This window comes from Lissotriton helveticus, chromosome 3_1 (assembly GCF_964261635.1).
Source record: "Lissotriton helveticus chromosome 3_1, aLisHel1.1, whole genome shotgun sequence".
Taxonomy (NCBI): domain Eukaryota; kingdom Metazoa; phylum Chordata; class Amphibia; order Caudata; family Salamandridae; genus Lissotriton; species Lissotriton helveticus.
Genome location: NC_136061.1, coordinates 486,404,216 through 486,424,332, shown reverse-complemented (window position 1 = coordinate 486,424,332; position 20,117 = coordinate 486,404,216). Strand labels below are relative to the sequence as shown.

At 47.0% G+C, this 20,117-nt stretch overlaps 1 long non-coding RNA gene across 1 annotated transcript; it reads right to left on the bottom strand.

Annotated features, from left to right (window-relative positions):
* Nucleotides 1-973: 973 nt before the first annotated feature.
* LOC144824643 (uncharacterized) lies at nt 974-17,267 on the bottom strand. The gene is made up of 2 exons (XR_013609030.1): nt 16,933-17,267; nt 974-2,033 (listed from the first exon to the last, which is right to left on the bottom strand). It is a non-coding gene; the product is annotated as an uncharacterized LOC144824643 (long non-coding RNA).
* Between the last annotated feature and the right edge of the window lie 2,850 nt (nt 17,268-20,117).

Genomic DNA, 20,117 nt, shown 5'->3' with positions numbered 1-20,117 from the left:
ATCTGCCAGGCAGTTGATGTGCCAAGCAGATATGATCATCTTGCATGTTTGTGCCAGATTCCCTGGCTAAGCCCATGACTCCTACATCCTGAGGAACAGCATTGTGCCCCAGCTGAAGGCTAATCTGCTTCCAGAGTGTGCATGGATTGTGGGTTAGTATGCCTAGTTGCATGTTGTGTGGGTGTGTGACCTGCTGCCCTCTGCCTGTGCAACATTGCAATGTGTATTTGTCATATCTAGGTGACTCTGCATATCCCAGCTGTCCATGGCTGCTGAGCCCACTGCAGAATCCCAGGACCCCGGATGATATCCAATACAATGAGGCCCATGGGAGGACATGTTGTGTGGTGGAGCGTACTTTTGGTCTGCTGAAGTCACGTTTCCGCTGCCTGGACAAAACCGGAGGTGCACTGGCATACTCGCCTGGGAAGGTGTGTCAGATCGTAGTGGCATGCTGCATGCTCCACAACCTGGCCATTCGCAAGGATATTCCCCTGCTCCAGGATGATGATGAGGACCCAAGGCCCCAGTCTGAACAACAGCCTAAGTCCAGTGATGAGGACAGTGGGGACGAGGAAAGTGGTGACATGTGTCAACAGCTCATCACCCGCTACTTCACTTGAAGACGGGTGACGAAGTCCAACATATACATTGTCTGGTGAGATTGCTGTTGTCGTGAAGGGCTATGTGCGAATGGTATAAACAGCCAGATGTAAAGTCACCTGTGTGTGGATATGTGACTGTGACATGTCATCTGTGAACGTATACCCGACGTTCATGTTGACACTTTTTGCCCATTGTGTTGTCTGCACGTTGGCTTTTGTAGATGGTTGGTGTAGTGTAATGTCTGTGATGCCACACTCACACCAGTGAATGTTGTTCTGTTGTGTTTCCCTAGGTGCCTCAAACTGATCCTTGCCTACATACAGTACATACTTTGGATACATCCTGCACTAAGGACAAAGCTGACACAATAAGTGTGTAAGGTATTTTATTTCCAAAGTTGACATGTGAGGGGGGTGGGCCAGATTTACATACAGGTGGTAATGGAGCAGTGAGTTGTCAGTCATGGTAAATGAGGTGAAAGAGTAGATACCACATTGATGTGGTGTCCCAGTCCAACAGACAGGTGCCATACACACAGCAGTGTGGGGAAGGACAGTCCAAACAGTCAATGCAATGGGGAAGAGGGTTGCCATCAGGGCTGGCTCCGTAATTGGTGTTTGGCAGGTGCTTTTCCTCCAAAGACTCCCAGGCTCTTCTTAGGACGGCCCCTTGGTTGCCTGGCAGCGGGGGCCCTGCAGTGGTGCCAGCGGCGTCTGAGGTCTCACCCCTCCCTGTGGCCACAGGGGAGGATGGTGAACTGTGATCCTGCGGCCCACAAGAGGGGGGGTGTTAGTTGGGTCGCAGGCCTGTCCCTCAGTAATGCCACTTGCTGGCCCATGAGGTCCACCATTTGTCCGATTAGTGTGTTGATGGACCTCATCAGCAGGATGAGCCCGCGTAAAAGATCATCCGACCGGCCAGTTTGTCCCTGGGCCTGTTCGTATGCCCCAAGGAATCTGGTGATGTGTTCCAGGGATGGGGTCCCAGCCTCCTGGTGTCTGGGGGTGACCCTGGCCCTCCCACCTGCCCTGCTGCCACAGACCGGTCGCCTCACCACAGTGGGTCCCCTAACACTCTCCCTGCCAACCTCAGTTGTTGGTGTGGGGTGCTCATCCCCTGGGACAGAGAGGGTGTTGCAGGTGGCACTGGTAGTCGTGGTGGTAGTGATGGTGGTGGTGGTGGTGGTGGTGGCGGTGGACGCACAGGCCATAACAACAGAGGGCTGCTGTGCAGTTGGTGTTGCAGCAGATGTGGTGGTGGGGAGGATGGGGTCCTGGGACCTGTTGCTCCCTGGCACACCAGATGGGCCGGCCTCGAGCTCATCGTCTTGAAAATCCTGGGAGTCTACATCCGAGAGTCCATGTACCGGGGGGGAGACTGGCTCTGCTGGCCGTTGATGTTGTCCTCAGCTGTAAGTTCTTGGTCACCTGTGGATTAGATGGGGAATGGTTATTGTTGTGCACTCTGCAAGCATTCTGTTAGCTGTGTGTCAGCACTGCCTGTGCACTACACAATTGACTGATCTTCACACCGTTTTCTATGTGCACTACTATGCCTACTAACATGGTGCAGAGGTACATACATTACTTGTACATGTTGTGAGGTATCATTGCATATCATGCAAATCGTGCAGAAATCATGTTCACAGGGACCTGTTGCCATGTAGGGACCAGCACAACATATTTTCATTGTTGTCTCCTCATTGATTTGTCTGACCTGGCAGACGTCACATCTGGCCATGGACTGGGCATTGTATTGTACTGCATGACTTTGTCCTGTCATGTACATATTTTGATTTATAAGCCCACACATGCTTTCTAAATATTGAAATGGTCCTTGCTGAGTGGGACACATGCCAATGCACTCATCAGTGTGTGCTGTGCATGGTTGTGCCCAGTCTTCCTTGTGCATGTGCATTGGTGTGTGACTCTTTGGTAGCAGTGACAGTTCCCTTTGCTTACCTGTGTGCACACTGTGCATGTCAAGCGGGGTCGGTGTGCATATTTATTTATTTTTGCAATTTTCTATAGCGCGAACTTTACCCGAAGGTGTCAGAGCGCTTTACATAAGAACCAGTTGAGAACATAAGCAAATTTTTGCTTTACATAAGAACCAGTTGAAAACTTAAGGACTTAGGATTACATGCGTTACATAGAGGATACAAACAGAAAAAAATTGCAAATGTACAAGAGGTAGAGTCACATAAGGAGGAGATACAAATGGAAATACTCTAGGCATATACTGGTGATATCTCTATCTACATAGGGAGGGGATACACATGGATATACTCTAAGAGTCACATAGGAATGGTAGAGAGCACAGCGGACTACTGCATACACTAGTGATTAGAGTTATCTCTATATACATAGGAAAGGAATAAGACTGGATATACTCTAAGAGTCACATAGGAATGGTAGATATTACAAAGGTCTACTACATATACTAGTGATTAGAGTTATCTCTATATACATAGGGAAGGGATACACATGGATATACTCTAACAGTCACGTAGGAGACTAGTCGTTAGAGTTATCTCTATATACAAAGGAAGGGATATGACTGGATATACTCTAAGGGTCAGATAGGAATGATAGAGAGAACAAAGGTCTACTGCATATACTAGTGATTAGAGTATGCAAAAAAAACAGAGTTCCAAAAGTGTGGATGCAGTCACAGCACAAAGGGAGGGTGGGAGGGATGCAAGGGTATAGAGAGAAGGCAAAGCAGAAAAGGGAAGAACCATTTGAGGATCATCAACGGGGAAAAGGGTTAAAGGACGAGGGAATGGAATGAGGGTCAGAGTCCAGTGAAAAACTGTCCGAAATCAGCAGCAAAGTGTCGGCCAGGACAGAACAAAAAGTAAAGAAGTCCAGGAGAGAAGGTGGGAGATGAAGCTGGAGACCAGCCGCAGGCGCGTCACCATCTTGGAGAGCTTGCGGTCAGCCAGCTCGGTGGGGGTGAGAGTGCGCCAGGTGGTGAAGGCCATGTTGACGCTGTTGGTGCGGTCACGCGTTGGCCGTGAGGAGCTGCAGCGCAGCCGGTGGGTTGTGTGTGGATTCAATCGCAAGCAGTGCCCCAATTTGTGCAATGAGAGCACTGGTGTTGCCATATGGCAGCATTTCATTTGTGACAAATGTGTAGGTGCACGTACAGGCTACCTACCTGTTAGGTGAAGGTGAACAAAGCAATGGCTTCCAACTGCTTCTGGGTGGTGTGGGGGGAGTGCTCCATCCTGCTGGGGTGTTGGCCAGGGGGCATGGTGGTAGTAGTAGTGCGGGCCTCCCACCCCCAAACACCCTTCCAGGCAAGATGACTACATACCTGTTAGGTAGAGGTGAAAAATGCAATGGCTTCCAACTGCTTCTGGGTGGGAGGGAGTGCTCCATACTGCTGGGGCGTGAGACAGGGGCATGGTAGGAGTACTGATACAGGCTTCCTTCCCCCATACAGACCTCACAGGGAAGATGGCTACCTACCTGTTAGTTTGATGGGGGTGGTGTAATGGATGACACAGGCTTGTGGGTGGTGTAGGGGAGGGATCCATCCTGCTGGGGTGTGGGCCAGGGGGCATGGTGGGAGGAGGAGTGCAGGACTCCCACCCCCAAACACCCTCCCAGGCAATATTGCTACCTACCTGTTGGGTGGAGGTGAACAATGCAATGGCTTCCAACTACTTTTTGGGTGGTGTGGGGGGAGTGCTCCATCCTGCTGGGGTGTGGGCCAGGGGGCATGGTGGGAGTAGTAGTGCAGGTCTCCCACCCCCAAACACCCTCCCAGGCAAGATGGCTAACTACCTGTTAGGTGAAGGTGAACAATGCAATGGCTTCCAACTGCTTTTGGGTGGTGAGGGGAGTGCTCCATCCTGTTGGTGTGTGGGCCAGGGGGGACGGTGGGAGTAGTAGTGCAGGCCTCCCTCCCCCAAATACCCTCCCAGGCAAGATAGCTACCTACCTGTTTGGTTGAAGGTGAACAATGCAATGGCTTCCAACTGCATCTGGGTGGTGTGGGGGGAATACTCCATCCTGCTGTGGTGTGGGTCAGGGGGCATGGTGGGAGTAGTAGTGCAGGCCTCCCACCCCCAAACACACTCCTAGGCAAGATGGTTACCTACCTGTTAGGTGAAGGTGAACAATGCAATGGCTTCCAACTGCTTCTGGGTGGGAGGGAGTGCTCCATCCTGCTGGGGTGTGGGACAGGGGGCATGGTGGTATTAGTGGTACAGGCATCCCTCCCCCATACCGACCTCACCAGGAAGATGGCTACCTACCTGTTAGTTTGATGAGGGTGATGTGATGGCTGACACAGGCTTGTGGGTGGTGTAGGGAAGTGCTCCATCCTTCTGGGGTGTGGGCCAGGGGCATGGTGGGAGTGCTAGTGCAGTCCTCCCACCCAGAAACACCCTCCCAGGCAAGATGGCTACCTACCTGTTAAGTGAAGGTGAACAATGTAATGGCTTCCAACTGTTTCCGGGTGGTGTGGGGGAGTGATCCATCCTGTTGGGGCGTGGGACAGGGGCATGGTGGGAGTAGTGGTACAAGCCTCCCTCCCCCAAACAGACCTCACAGGGAAGATGGCTACCTACCTGTTAGGTGAAGGTGAACAGTACAATGGCTTCCAACTGCTTTTGGGTGGTGTGGGACGAGTGCTCCATCATGCTGGGGTGTGGGCCAGGAGGCATGGTGGGAGTAGTAGTGCAGACCTCTCTGCCCCAAACACCCTCCCTGGCAATATGGCTACCTACCTGTTAGTTTGATGAGGGTGATATAATTTATTTTATTTATTTATTTATGCGATTTTATATAGCGCGAACTTTACCCGAAGGTGTCAGAGCGCTTTACATAAGGACCAGTTGAAAAACATAAGGACTTAGGATTACATGCGTTACATAGAGGATACAAACAGAAAAAAATTGCAAATGTACAAGATGTAGAGTCACACAAGGAGATACAAATGGATATACTCTAAGAGTCACATAGGAATGGTAGACAGTACAAAGGTCTACTGCATATACTAGTGATTAGAGTTATCTCTATATACATAGGGAAGGGATATGACTGGATATACTCTAAGAGTCACATAGGAATGGTAGATAGTTCAAAGGTCTACTGCATATACTAGTGATTAGAGGTATCTCTATATACATAGGGAAGGGATAAGACTGGATATACTCTAAGGGGCACGTAGGAATGGTAGAGAGTACAGCGGTCTACTGCATATACTAGTGATTAGAGTTATCTCTATATACATAGGGAAGGGATATGACTGGATATACTCTAAGAGTCACATAGGAATGGTAGATGGTACAAAGGTCTACTGCATATACTAGTGATTAGAGTTATCTCTATATACAGAAAATCAGAGTTCCATAAGTGTGGATGCAGTCACAGCACAAAGGGAGGGTGGGAGGGATGCAAGGGTAAGGAGAAAAGGCAAAGCAGAAAAGGGAAGAAACATTTGAGGATCATCAACGGGGAAAAGGGTTAAAGGACGAGGGAATGGATTGAGGGTCAGAGCTGTTGGCCGTGTGGCCGTGTGACGCTGGCACCGCAGCCGGTCGGTTGTGTGTGGATTCATCCGCCCTGGAAGTTGTGTGGGAATCGGCGGCGGGCCAGCAGGGGGGCAAGCAGTGTGGACTCCGGGAGCAATGCAGCCTTGCTAGGCAGATTCACAACACTGGTGCCATGCGGGGGCGGGGGGGGGTGAGTGATCCGGAGATCAGGCCCGGGCTGCAGGACCGCAGGGCATTCCGGTAATGGCAGTGGCCCCAAACCGGCAGCGGGTCAGGAGGCAGGCCAGAAAATCCGAGAGAGGGCCGCAGAATTAACAGGAGGCCGGAGAGAGGTTAGGGCGAGCCAGTGGAAGCGGCGATCGCCATCTGAAGGTCGCCGCCGGCCGCCATCTTAAAGTCAGGCAGGCACTGGGAGGATTCCCTCGGTGGGGGTCGCCGCCAAAGTGAAGCTGGATATTATGTCCCGTCAGCTGCGAAAATCAGCTAAAGTCTCGGCAGGCCGGGAGAGCGCAGGTCACAATCCTACCTCCCAGCGGCGGCCGCAGTCGGTGGAGTCCACGGCGAGGTGCCGCCCGCCATTTTGAGCACTGCCGCCCTCTCTTCACCACCTCAGGGAAATCGAACGTGTCCGCAAACTCAGGAGCGATCACTGTTGCTCCGCAAATGCCCCACTTGCTCCGCTTCAGGTGGGGAACATGAGCGATAAAATAGAAGGGCTGTAGCCGCCTAGAGCCGGGTTAGAGCAGCGCGTGGACCGGGAGCCGAGACGATCTACGTCCGCTCGGCTCCCAGACCCGGAAGTTACCGGGTCCGGGAGCCGGCTGACACAGGCTTGTGGGTGGGGTGGGGGAGGGATCCATCTTGATGATGCTGTGGGACAGGGAGCATGGTGGGTTAGAAGTGCAGTCTGCCTGTGCTCATGCTCCCATGGTAATATTGATAACTACGTTTAGGGTAAATGGGAGTGAGTGAAGGTTGTATCTGTGAGACAGGTTTTTGAGGGTGTGTGGTGCAGATGGATGGGATTTGTCTTGGGTGGTGTGGGTTTTTGGTTGTGCAAGACAGTACATATCAGTGTGTTGGTTAACATTTGTTTGTACTTACCAGCCTTCACTCCCCCGGATACTCCTGTGAGACTCTCAGGATGCAGTATGGCAAGCACCTTCTCCTCCCAAAGTGTGAATGCTTTCGGTGGGATGGGAGGGCCACTGCCAGTCTGGTTAGCCAGCTCCCAGTTTTTGCTCCTCCTCTCTTTGACAACCCTCTTCAGATCATGCCACCGCTTCATGATCTCCTTCTTGGAACGTGGGGTGGTCCCCTACTGCATTGACCCTTTGTACTATCCTCTCCCACATTTTGGTCCTTGTGGCTAATGGTGTCTGTTGGACCAGGCTACCAAACAGTTGTGGTTCCACTCTGACTATCTCATTTACCATGATTGTCAACTCACTCTCTGTGAATTTGGGCATTTTATGTGTGGACATGGTGTGTGGTGTGCAAAGTGTTTGTGGGTGCAGGGGTGTGGATGGTGGGCGTGATGTTGGTGTGTGAGGTGTGTTATGTGCTGGGGGCCTGGTACTGGTGTGATGGTGGTGGTGTTGGTGGTATTGAGTGTGCTGTGTGTGCGGTGTTCTTTTGCCTCTCCTCTCAAATCTGGTGGATGCCCTTCTCTTCTGGAGTGTTGCAAAGGATTGTGGTCAGGGAAGTGGACGGGTTTATACTCTGCTATGTGGGTGTGTCCAAATGGGGTTTTGCTGTCAGGTGTGTTGTGGGTGTTGTGCTGGGAATTGTATGTTTTTGTTTGGCATGTATTTGTTTCATTGGGATGTGTTTGGTGTATTTGGGGGGCATGGCTACTTTGATTTGTGCAATGTTTGGCATTATTGTGGGGTTTATGCATCGTCTGCCATGTTTTCTATAGATCGTCTGCTGCTGTGGCTATGCTGCAGCTCTTCTGCTGGCTCTCCCATTCACTCCAGTGTGCGACCGTGGCGGTCGGAGACAGCGGATCGTACCGTGGGAGCATCGGGGATATCCTAATTTCCCGTGCGGTGTCTCCGCTATGCTTGCGGCAGGTTGTAGATTTTCCACTGCGTTTCCGACCACCGCGGTCGAATTTTGGACATCATCGCCTGCGACGGGGAGTTTTTATTTGCCCACTACCACCGCGGTCGGTCTTTTTTCACGGTTGATCATAATTTGACCGCCGGTTTATCCACTGTCCCGGCGAACGTCGTTTTCCGCTTCCATGGCGGTCGGGTGATTTTCCGACCGCCATCCTAATGGGCCCCTACGTCTCAGCCTTAGGATTTCCTTTTACTAATTACTGGTTCAAGGAGTATCAGTCCAATTGATTTGGTTGAAATGAGCCAAGATATCCACTCCCTGAATGCATCGGTTTCCTAAAGGAAAGATCAGGAATGTAAAGAAAGGTGTCCCTGATGACACATAGCCTTCTGGTAACCTTACTAATGGCATCAGACAACACAAGCGCAAATCTGTTACAATAGCAGATGTGGATGAAGGAGAATAGCTGAGGCCTTTTCTATTCCACATCATGTCCTTCAACCCCAAGAATATCTTCTCACTGAAGAAGTGCAACATGGTGGGTGTATGTCTTGGACGAAGAAACAGAAATGTGGTGTTACTGTTTGCTCTGCTACTTGGTAGTTACTTGATATTCTTATTACCGTCAAATGTTGATTGTACTCAGAGGGTGCAGTGGGCAGGATCAATGGAGCACAACATGCCCTTACTTTTTTTAATTTAACAAAGATAGTCTCCTACATTTCGTTGAATGACAACTGCCAAACAGTCCCTGGACAATTAATTCGGACATTAGAGAAGCCTCGAGTGAAGTTGAAGGGAAATGGCCTTCTGGGCGGTGAAACTAAGGGATGGACAGACAGCTAAACGTGAAACATGCCTTATTGCCAGGGTGGCTGCTAAGTCATAGAAATGTAAATGTGTGCAATTGGTAATCTAGAATTGTAAAAGCTTTAAATTACTCTATAATTGGTACAGTCATTTAAAGCTTCATGATGACAAAGATTTTACCATTTGAGATTAAGTGTAAGGTTTTACAAGCTGAACTGTAGAGTTTGTACTTTTAATGGACAGGTATAAAAATGTTTGTTCTAGGTACAGTCTGTTTGTTACTAAAATCTATATTTTGGAAGCACTATTTTTAATCTTAAACCTCAATCTTTTTTCACGTTTTGTTGCAGCCTGTCTTATACTGTGTGTAATGGTGCATTTCGCACTGATCAAGTTTACCTTGTATTTATTTTTCATTTAAGGTGTGCATTATTTTATATTCAGTTAGCAGAAAGTGAAAGAGTTACAGAATATGTTTTCATTCTAGCCATGCCTTTTACACACCCTCACATTCTGATTCCACTCCATAGCTCTCAAAATCACAGTTCCCATTCTTTTTTAATGCATTTCGACCAATGATTAACATTATGTAATTTATATTATGCCTCTCACAGAAGTCTGCTTCCTTAATTTCAAGAGCATAGCTACCAATGATGCAGCAAGTGTAATAGCACGTGGCCAATGGGTGTAAAAGGCCTACTGGTCCACAGCAGGCTTTAGCGCTGTGGCACCCGGTGCATGAATCTTTTTTGGCTCCCCTTTGGATTCCCTCACTACCACCAGGCAAAAGTGCCCCTCAGCTTTCCATAGCCCCTCTCTCATATACATTCCATTTTATAAAGCGCTGGTAAAGGCTGTCTTCACCAATCCACTCAGCTATCCACATAAAAAACCATCTGCTTCTTTATGGCCAGTCAAAACTGAAACTACAAAAATGTAGAGTTATCTCAACATTTTTTTTGCTGCCTGAAAGTTGGATGTCAAAGGAGCTCTGCAACAGGTGTTTTTTAATAGTACGTTACTGCTAAACATAGCGCCCCCGAGCCCACCTACCAGGTCAGTGCCTGGTGCAGCGCTAGAAGTGGCGAAGTGGGGAAAAAAAATAGGGGAACTGTGGGCGGAGTATCAGGAGGCGGGAATAACAGAGGATTGGGTTAGTGGGCGGAGTCAAGAGATGTGGCTAAAAAAGGCAAAACATACCAATTTTTAGTATGTTTGGCATTTCACTGACCAGTTACAGCTTATAACATTATTTAATACAACCAATGGATGCACGTTTATTTGAAGTTTAATATATGAGTTAATGACATTAAAATGTATTTACAATGTGGGATACGTTTTCAATCACAGAATGTCCCAAATACGCTTATAAGTGGAACCAGACGCCATTTGTCTCCGAGCCATGCAGTTTCTTTCATCAGCACTTCTCCCTTTTTCTAACCATTTCTGAACATAAAATTCGGGTTTAAATCCTATGACAAGAACCCCGATGTGTTGGGGAGCACTGTTGATTACGTCATTCTGTGCCCCTCGGTCAATGCAAAATTATAGTCCGACATTATTTATGTGCTTCCAACAACATGTCATGAAGCCAGCTTTAGTTGTCTCCTGGTTTCCTGTTATTGTATCTAGAAATAGCACTCAAAAATGAATATATACACCTAAAACAACCCAAACATGTTGGTTTTGCAGATGCTTTTAACAATATCAGATGAATGAGAAACAATTATTATATCAGTAGTTTGTGAAATTGCTACTCAGGTTAGTTAGCAATGAGATTTGCAAATGTATCAATTCTGTCATTATGAGACTCAAACAGTGGTGGAGTAAAAAATAGGTAGTGGACCTTGGATTATCTCAATCAGTTATTTTTTTCCCTTTCAGACTAATATTCTCTGCAATTACTATTAGACAACGTCATCCTTTGTCTCTCCACAAGCACTGTAGGTGTCTAGTAATACCACCCAACAGAGACTGCACATGAATGGCAAAATGTCCTAGTTTGCAAATGTTTTACACATAATTATAGCTCTGCCATATTTGCCACATAATACATCATACGTTGCATAATCTGATGGTTCTAAGTAAAAAATTGTTTGTAGCTCAAAAGGATCAAAACACGTGACTTGTGTTGCTGTCAAGTAGAAGGCCCTTTACAAAAGTTGGCTGCTCACAGTTGTCACTGCTGCACTTGTATGTTAAACTGGTATTAATGAGGCAAAAGTTTTGCAGAGACTGTTAGTATGTGTAAAAAAGTCAAAATAATAAAGAATCCAAAAATGTACCGCACATTACGCTTCAGCCTTTCTTTGCTGCATAATTAAGTCAACACTGCAACATAATTTTGTACTCTATTGCTGCATAATTGAAGTGGTCCCTAAGCAGGCAGCACATGGTAAAAGTGCCTGTGCAAGAAGCCGAGAGACCGTGAAGTTGGCGAATTTAGAGGCATATATACGGGAATGGTGGCGCAGGGCAGAGCAGCACGTTTTTTTGCTGTGCTGCCCTACGTCACAGGGAAAGGGCAGGATTGCACTGTATTTATCCAATACGGTCCCTTTCTGTCTTTTCCCCCTGCACTGGCGCTGTTTTGTCAGCCTAGCGCCAATGCAGGCACCCTGTTGCATGCAGGATTGTTTTTGTGCAGAAAGGGGCACCTTCCTGCACAAAAACAATGCTGAGAGGCTTTTTCTTCTTTCTATATGTGCTGCACATATAGAAAGAGAAAAAAACTGGGTTGTGCCTCCCTTGGGGAGACGTAAGATTTCCATACATTCCCAGGTTTACAAGTCCTTGTAAATCTAGGAATGCATCAAAAACCATGGGAGGTGCATGGGAACACCCACCACAAAGTGTGCCTTGTGCAGAGGAAGGCAAAGCGGCGATTTGCTCTGTGTCGCATTACTCCATATTTATGAAACTATTCAAAGCTATGCAAAGTGGTAATGAGTGGCTTCATAAATATGACTTGGAGATTTGCTTTGTGCATTTATCACGTTCCGTGTTGCAAACATGATGCAAGGTCCTCGTAAATAGGTCCCTTAGTTTGGTGTGCATGCAAATCCTGCATTGTCGATCCCTGGTGAGTTGCACTACTACTGCTGGAACAAGGCCAATGGAAGTACCAATGGGTGAGGCGGACTGGCCTCAAGGGTCCTGTGACCTCAGTGACAAAGCCTCTGTTTATCTAGGGTGTGTTGCTTCGCAGGCCTGCCTGCAAAACTGGAGGTGAACTTCAGTAGGGATTGTGGTGGACAGGGCTTCAAGGTTAACCTGCACTGGCCATCGGTAGGGTCTACCTGCTAGTGCTAAGAGACCAGGCCTTCTATGGTCTAGTAGGGGAATGTGCTCCCTCTGGAGACTGGTCTGGTCACGAAGCCTGATCCTGGTTTCCCAGTTTCAAATTCGGTAGCTCTGGCCATAGTGCCACATCTCCCCCCCCCAGTTTCCCCCCACCCCAAACGCCTTTTGCCCCACTGAGATAAACTTGCACTGCCTTCAGCTACAACCCAATTGTTCCCAGTTATAAACACCTGGATGTGACTCAATTTTTGAGAGTTAGAAGTGAGACATTCTGCTGGACAGTCCTGCTGGTTTTGTTACTGAGGGCCGGTTATTCAGCCCCCAGTAACAAAACCAGTCTCTCACCCCTCCAGCCTCCTGCCTCCCACCCATGCCCATTACGCCAGTCCTGCCTTGGTGCCTGGGCCTATTTGTTTTCACAGTCCCACCTTGGATGGGGTACACAAGTGGCTCTGGTGGTTGGGTGTCACAGAACTAGACACCTAGGGCTGCTTTTTATTTCATATCCCTAAAAAAGGTAAACAGTATTTTTAAGAAGACCGCATCCCTGAACACAGACAGAGCAGCATTACCCATTTTATAAAAAAAAATAAGGAAAGCAGCTGATAAGACATCAAATGTTTTCTACAGTTATTTTTAGGTTTTGCCTAGGCATCGCTTGCGCTGTCTCTCCGAGACATGCTGTATTGAGGTATAGATTTGAAGCTGCATCCACTCTCCCCCCAATTTTGTATTGGCTTTTGTGACTGTCCTTTGTAAATGTTGGGCTCTGGTTTGTTAATAGGCTTATTAGTCCCTCCCTGGCTCCTGTTGTTACCTCCCATCAGGACTGCCCCTCTTACATGTGTCCCTGCTCTCTACCTTTCATTAAGAGGTTGGATGCACTATTTACTTAATTCCAGTCTTGCTGAAGCAGGCACGTCAGAGCGCATAGAAACTGCACCCTTCCTGTTTGTATTTGCAGCAGCTCGCCATGTGTGCGTTCGCTTTAATAATGCCTGCTGTTTACTTTAAATACACTTGTGGGAGGCCAGCTTTGAAGACAGTCGTTGTTTTGCGCTCCCCCAGCCGGCTTTGGCAATGCCGGCTGCGTGTTTTTTTTTATTGCACTTTCATTTTATTTAGTTTTAAAGCTAAGGATAGTTATTTGCGTAGCAGCCAGTAGTAAAAAAACACTGGGGCATATTACCAACCAATAGAGATAATTTTTGTCTCTAACTTGTTTAGAGACAAAAATTATCGCCGCACATCGGCGATTTTTATCGCAGATAAACCTTGCTATTAGCAAGGTTTATCGCAAATGCGATAAAAAACGGCCGCAATGCATGAATATCGCTGAAAAGTCAGCGATATTCATGCATTATCGAGCAAATGCTCTTAGCCATGTTATCCACCTCCCTTTGGTTAACATGGCTAAGAACTACTGAGGGCAGGTGTTAGCTTTTGGAGATATTCGCGCTTAGCGCGAATATCTCCAAAAGTTGGTAATAGGAGATAGCGATGTTAGCGACTGTTTTCAGTCGCTAACATCTTGGCACGCCCACTTTGCATGTCATTAGTGATAAATATCACTGACATGCAAAGCGGGTCCCAAGATGGTCACTATCTCCTATTAGCTGTCGCTAACTGGTGTTAGCGACAGCTTGGTAATAGGGAGATAATTTTATCTCCGCTTTCTTGGCTTTTAAAGCCAAAAAAGCGGAGATAAAGCCCCTTGATAATATGCCCCACTGTTTTGAGGCGTTGCAGCATTGCACGTCCATGTATACTAATAATGATATTGCACTTACTGTTATATACTATATATACATACTTACATTTTAAGACTAGGTGGGAGGTTGAAGGTCGAGTTAGGCCTCGCTTGAATGAGGTGAGTTATTATTATTATTATTATTATTATTATTATAACATTTGTTGAGCGCTACTGTTACCCGTAGGTGTCCTGGCGCTATGTGAAATCTTGCCTGATGATCGAACCAGTGACATGCTAATCAGTAAACAGACAGGTTTTTAAAGCTTTTCGAAAAGCCATAAGGCTCGACATACCTCTAAGATATAGGGGAAGCTTGTTCCAAGTTATTTATTTATTGAATTACGTAAGGAAGAGTGTGCCCCTGATGTGATTTGGAAGACATTTATTTCCATGGAAGAGTTCAGAGTAGACGAAAGAGTTAGAACTTTGAGGGAGCACATTGGAGGGCAAGACAGGGCTTCTCGCGATGAGAGGATGATGGTTAGCTGATCTCATGGAACGAATAGGGGGTTCAAAGCCACTACCCGTTGGGCGAGGTAGAAGGGAATGACTCTGAGTTGCTTTATAGGCTAGGCTTGAAAGACACTTGTAATTCATACTAAGGGGCCCATTAGGATGGCGGGCGGATTGCCCCCGCCAGGCTGACGGTAGCCACCGCCAGCCTGGCGGGGGCAATCTGCCCGCCATCCGCACCTGTATTCCCCCCGCCATATTAAGATGGCGGGGTGGACGGTGGCGGACAGAAAGACCATCCGCCGCTTTTCCGCCCCGGTCGCAAAGCGACCGGGCGGAAAAGGTTTAAAATGGTGGCGTGTCTAATAGACACCGCCAGCCATATTATGATGGGCTGCTTTAGATGCCTTTCCGCGGCGGCGATGCCGCCACGGAAAGGCATGCGGTCTTCACTCTGGGGGCCCCCTGTGGGCTCCCAGAGTGAAGGAGAGGTGGGGGGTGCACATGGGGAGGGTACCTGTGGTACCCCCCTGCATTTGCATAGACAAAGCGGCAGGCACCACGCGGTGCCTGCTGCTTTGTGCATGCAAATGCATTAATGCATTGTTAGCATTGTGGCGGGCGGTGCTGAGAGCACCGCCCGCCACAATGCTAACAATGCAGGAAGGGCCCGCCACTGTGGCGGGCACATCCTAATACCCCCCACGGGACCCCCGCCCTTATGGCAGGCGGTCCCAATCCCTGAGGATGGTGGGCGGGAAAAGTCCGCCCGCCATCCTAATGAGCCCCTATGTGTGGCTGATGGCTCACTACTTTGTGTGGGTTTCCTGGGGCAGGAGGGGTCAGACCTTGTGTGCTGTATGTAATGCCAGAGTGTTCACCACGGTAAACAAATACATTATTATTTCATACAGTAGTTTTGTGAATCGTCAGAAGTTGTTTAAAAACAACCTTTGTTAAGCTTTAAATTGTTAGTTTGTGGTCAGGTGTCTGACTTTGGTGAATATTCTACTTGAACAATTATAAATGGCTATACTTGAACAAGTGGTTGAAACTGGATCCATTTGCATCCTATCAGTTGTTTATTGTGTATTATTGCACATATGATAAATACAACATGTATAAAATAAAGAATGTATGTAATTAAGAAGGGGATTTGCACTGGTTAAATACTAGTTTAAATCAATATACACTAATAGATGCTAATTCTAAGATGTAGCTGCAGTGAACTTAGATGTTCTCCATTTTGTTTCCAGTCTATGCCAAAATCCAGCTAGACAACGTTCATTACTTTGGGTTTTTGTTTTTGTCACCTTTTAAACCTTTTTCTTTGATGTTAATCACTGCATTGCCTAATGCTTCTAACCGGGTCCAGTGAAACTATGTGTAATTAATAGAAGTGCAGTTCAGTTCAATAACCGCTGATCACGTGTCAGGGCAGATTTTGTACATTGCTTCATGAGTATGTTTATAAGGGTTGGTGCTGTTGGACAGACATCAAAATAAATTGTATGGAAACCCCTCGTGTTCTCTGTACATTGTAAGTTCTTGCTTTGTTTGCTGTTTTTACGTGTATACTGTGATTTTCTTTGTAAGTGCTTTTTTAACTGCGAATTTACTAAACAGCGCTCGGTATACAAGATTTTTGAAAGTTTGCTTTTCACAAACATGGACAAGCATTTACAGTGGAATATGTCTTGCATTTGCGTGACTTTGAGCTATTGGCATTGTAAATGACAAACCTTTTATCTGTGTTGGTTTTGAAAACAGATAAATAAAAGGCATTGTCATTAACAATACCATTACCTTAACATTTCGCAAATGCGAGACCAATTGCATTGTAAATACTTATTTTTAAAAGCGCCAAGGTTTGGGCACAGTCTGCCATGAATTCTTTGTGGTGTCCTCAGTCTGAGTGAGCCCCAAAATAAGGGCAGATGAGGTCAAGGGTGGTGTCGTAAATGCATCCTGATGTGACCATTGTATTGGTCACAGTGGGGGCAGGCAGGGGCCGCCTCACTAAATGAGGTGTAAATCACTGCAGCAGCCGGGCCATCAAAGGAAGCCGTTTTCACTGCTAATTGATTGCTCCTACAGTGAAACACATCTCCTACAGTGTTGTTGGGCAGGCTCCTGGGCCCAGATACAGACGTGAAGGGGGTGGAAGTCGTGGCGACTTCAGAGACTTTCCCTAATCTGCATCTCACAGGGCTGGGCAATCACGCCGTACTTTATACATTCGTACCATTCCTGCCATCCTGGGACACATTTTTTAAATATAGAAGTAGGGGAACGGACTATGTTAAATTTTCAAAGTAAGGGCACGCCGCGCCCTTCCGTCCCCGCCCACTTCTACCACTGAGCGCTAGTGGCGGCTGCCTCAGAACGGGGGTGGTGAGGTGGGGGGTGGATTTTTTTTTTTTTTACTTACCAGTGAACACAGCCCGCTCTCGTTCATCCTCAGTCTTGGCACTGGCAGCACGGAACGGAAGCACCCAGGGTCCCAGACTCTCGTAGCCAATAATGACTGTGCATGACAGCAGCGCCGTGATTGGTCTGAGCAGCCTGTTTGGTCACTCAGGCAGTGCCTGGGAGCCTGGGCATGTTCTGGGAGCCTGGGCATGTTCTGCACCCGGCTGTGCAACACAGCCAGGTGGAGAACAGTGCTCATGATGGTTTGGCCAGTCCTCTGCGCAGAAATGAGTGCCAACCATTCCTCCTCCCTCTGACCGCACCGAGCCCAGTCCGGCAAATTTCCAGAAGAATGACACACTCATGAAAAAAGCTTTACAATTCGAACCCTGGTCTTTATAACATAAAAGGCAAAGGTTCTTATCTCTATATGTTTTATGACAGTCTATTACATCGTAAAAGTTTCCTTTCAGCTGCAGAAAACGTGCTAGTCTGGTGCCAGCGAATCACGGGCGTCTGTCTCAGAAGCCAGCGCCGCTGTGTGCCAAAACACACGTAGTGACTTTAAATTTGGAAGCATTCCAGTACCTAACGAGTCCGTCATGTTATCACTACAAGGAATCCGCATTTTACAATAGGCCTACTGAGAAGAACACCAATATATTCACAGTTAAGGCAAAGCTTTTGCACTGATGCGCGTATTTTTCTGGGAAGTAAGACACAGTGCAATGTCAGCTATTGTTTGGGCGTGAAAACAGAAGGCGTTGCAAAAAGATAGAGGTTAGATGTAAAGGGGAGAAATGGGAAATAACATACATGGTTCAGAGTATAAAAGAATCACCTGAAGGCAAGCAGTGATGATTTTGAGAAAGATGCAAAGATTTGCATTCATGTCAGATTGTTCCTACAAAAGGTGCAATCGTAAGCGAAAGAGTGAAATGCACCCCTGTTTCCCACTACTACCCCCAACCCCTGCCCCTCCCCCCCCCCCCGACCTACTCCCCCTCGCAGCACAAGAGATGCGTAGTACGGATTCCTCTCACCAATGGGAAAGTACAAATCAAATCGTGTGTCACATGAAACACAATAGGTCCTGTTCCTCCTCGTTGACAGCTCCCCGCAAAGCTTACCCCTCTGCTGTGAAAATAAACCCCGGTTTTCTGTTTCAATGTCTTTTCTTGTAAACATTGAGCTCAATTTACAAAGGTTTCACTATGAGTAAATGTGACGTACTCTTGAGGTACTCCTGGTTTACCACAGAATACTTGGAGTAAGCCAGGAGTACCACTAGCACAAATACCCCTGACTTACGCCTCTTTCAGGAGAAATCCAGTAGTAAGTCACAGCAAAATCTTTGTGAATTGGGCCCAAAACCTTATCAGGGTAACGCATTTAAGTGAAGTTAAGCTTTCAGCACTGCAATGTCCTCTTTTTCATTCTAATGTAGACACTTCACACTGAATAGTGACCTGAATGTTAAAAGGTGAAGATGATTTTCCTGTTTTTAATTCAAACAACATTTTTTAAACATTTGCCCGAGCACAGGGAAGTGTGCCCAACAGTTTACAGATGAATGAATGCCTGTGTCCTGTGGTACAAATGTGAGGGCAACTAACATTTAAACACTAGACATCATTTTGTACGGAAAGTAAAGGACAGGTAGAAGTGAATAAATAAAGGAGCTAAAAAAGGAAGCTGGGAGAAACGAGTTAAGGTGGGATGAAGAAAAGTAGAAAACGGCATGGCTATGTTAACGTTACTGTTACACCTGTCTGCCTTAGGGTGGTCTTCCACCAAACATTTTTGCATGTTTCCCTCCATTTTTGCTGAAATTCATTTTGGTTGGCCCTAGGACTCTGCACATTACCACTGTGAACCAGTGCTAAAGTGTTTGTGCTCACTCTCCTACACATGGTAAAATTGATTTACACCTAATTGGCATTTTTATTTTACTTATAAGTGTCTTGTAGAGGGCTATAAAATATACTCGGCCTGTAAATTAAATGCTACTATTGTTACTGCAGCACTTTTATGCCACCAACTTAAGTAACCCCTTCAAACATGTTCCTCGCCTGCCATTGCAGCCAAAATGCAATTTTCAAATGTCAATTCAACTCGGCAATATAACTCCCTTTCCAAGCCTTATGCTCCCCTTTTATTGCATGTCAGTCACCCATAAAGGAGGGCCTAGGTAACCCACAGAGCAGGGTGCATTGTAATTAAAAGGTTGAACATCTACTTTTGTAGTTAGTAGTTAGGTAGCAACACCTCCACCACCTCACATCATGAAGATATCATGCAGTGTTGGCCTCTTTCGATTGGCCTGGTGTTCTGTACTTGTGTAACCTTCCATGACTGCTGATGGGCAGGAGACACACCTGTGCTTTATTTCTGAGAATGTGTCTTAATCTTGTATTTTTACTGGCCATGTATTGCATAAATCATAATACCCTTTGTTTGTGGTTTGCAAGAATAAAAACCTGTGTGAGACTTCCCCTTGTTGGACATTTGGCCACTAGCTGTCTGTCCCCGTGTTACACGTTAATACATTTTTTTATCATATGTGCTGACAGAATTGTATTTCTTTTTGTAAGATTCTACAAGCCCTCCCTGGAGACAGGACAACCAGTGTGACTCCAAGACTAGTTTGATGGCCTTTTGTTCAGAGCCAATGGAGAGAATAGGCTTCACCATCTTGAACCCGCACCTGAACCCAGCCTGAGTGAGTCTTAACCTCTCCAGTCTTGGACCCTTGTGGTGGTGCTGCTACAGGGGCCAAGATAGCCAAAATTCAAACATGGGACTTTAAATTATTTGGGCTAAAAACTTGTCTGAGAACCGAGAGAAGACCAGGAACAACCTCCATGTTTATCTGCCCAAGGTGCATCGCCAGTCAGCCTATCTGCGCGGCAGCTTCCACTACGTTCTTCTCCTCAGCAGCAAATCCTGCTAAGTGGTCTTTCACCAGAGGGGTATCCAGCTTCTTGGAACTTTTGTTGGCTAGAGCCACCTGCCTCATCCTAATGGAGATTTTTGACTTCCAAAAAAGGAATAAGTCCAAGTGTTAAAATCGTCACTCTGACTTCACTAAGCACACCCCAGGCAACAACGCTCCCTTCTCGGACACCGCCTGCAGCCTTGCACAGCTGAACTTTCCCTTCTTAGAACCTTTTCTCCAGAATTTCTCCTAGGTCCGAAGGTAAG